The following is a 1,555-nucleotide window of genomic DNA, read 5'->3' as shown; positions in this document are numbered from 1 at the left end:
CCACTGTCCTGCCCCGGGAGGCACAGGCAGGCCCCTGGACGGGGGACAGGCCTCCTCTGAGCCCGAGCACCCCTCCCGCAGCCCCCGGGCCCTGGCTCTGCCCCTTGTCGGGGTGGGGCCACACCAAGGCCAGCACATCCGTCCATCTGAGACACTCCTGCACCCAAGGGGCCCGGCCCACCTGCACCCTCAGGCCCTTCTCCCGGAAGCCCCTGCAGGCCCCTCAGAGCACTCATTGCCCACTCTGGGCCTCAGTGTCCACCCATGGCCCCCAGCCCGTCTGGTGGGGGTGGGGCACGCAGAGCCCCGTGCCTTCCCCCACTGTGCCTCTCCCGCCAGCCTGGCGCCCAGCCGGAAGGCAGGGGCATGCCCTCACCCCGTCCCTCTGAGAGACAGACACGCCAGGATGTGGCAGCTGCCAGGAGGCAGAGTGCAGGCCTCTGGGGGCCCAGGTTCCGGAATAGTCTGCGCCTGGGGTCCGGGGGCGGGGGGCCGCATGGCTGGCTGGGGACCAGCAGGTGGCCGAGGCCACACTGCCCACCCAAGGCCTCGGGGACCCTTGCAGAGGCCCCCCTCTTTATCCTGGCTCCCATCCCATTCCAGAGTCTGAAGCGCGTTCCAGCGCCTGACAGCAGCGTCTCCAGAGCCCCGGAACTGTCATGAATTAGTGATTAAGCCGACAGTTGGATCGATACAGTGTCTCCACCGCTGGGCCCAGCTCCTCGGGGCCACAGGGAGGTCGCCTGGGGCGGACAGGCTCTCCACTTGTCGAGACTGGGCAGCTGTGCCACCCCCGGGCCACCCAGGGGGTCCTGCAGCCCAAGGCCCATCTCTGGCTGCCTCCATCAGCTGGGTTCACCCGGTGCCAGTAGGACAGGACTCCAGGCCCCCTCCCCAGCCATGAAAGCTGCCCAGGGCCCGCAGACCAGACGTGCAGACAGACGGGAGAGCACCAAGGCCCCGGGTTCTGGGAGGGGCGCCCTGGCTTAGCTGGGGGTGGGGGCAGGGGAGGGGAGGAGGAGCCCAAACAGAACCCCGAGCCCCAAGGCAGGTCTGCCCAGCACAGAACTCCAACCCTGTCCTGACACGACCCCGCCCCGCCTTCTGGGCACCCCGCCCTCCTCAGCACGGTGGGAGACCCCAGCACACGTGAGTGGATTCTGGGGAGTGTGCCTCCTGCGTGCTGAGGGCCAATTCTGGCAGTACAGCATTGGGTCCTCTAGGAAGAGAATCTGGGCCAGGGCGCAGACCGCTGGGAGAGGGTCAGAGCCAGGCACCATGGGAACAGGCAGCCCCCCAGGCCTGCATCTGCACCAGCCCAGCCCCGACCCCTGAGAGCGGGCCTGGCGGGACATGTGATCAGAGCAGGACCTGCACCCCGGGCGGCACGGCAGGCCCTGGGCTGCGTGCAGGGAGCCGGCCCCTGGACGGAAAAGGAGACGGTCCTGATGGCTGGGGACACGGGAAGGGCCTGGCAAGAGATTGAGGCCCGCACGTGGCGAGATGCCGGTCTTGGCTCAGGGGCTGGAAAACGCTCATCTGCCCACATCTTTCC

The sequence above is a fragment of the Bison bison genome, unplaced genomic scaffold (assembly GCF_000754665.1).
Source record: "Bison bison bison isolate TAMUID 2011002044 unplaced genomic scaffold, Bison_UMD1.0 scf7180017864456, whole genome shotgun sequence".
NCBI classification, from domain to species: domain Eukaryota; kingdom Metazoa; phylum Chordata; class Mammalia; order Artiodactyla; family Bovidae; genus Bison; species Bison bison.
The sequence above is the reverse complement of the archived record's forward strand: the minus strand, read 5'-3'. Positions refer to the sequence as shown.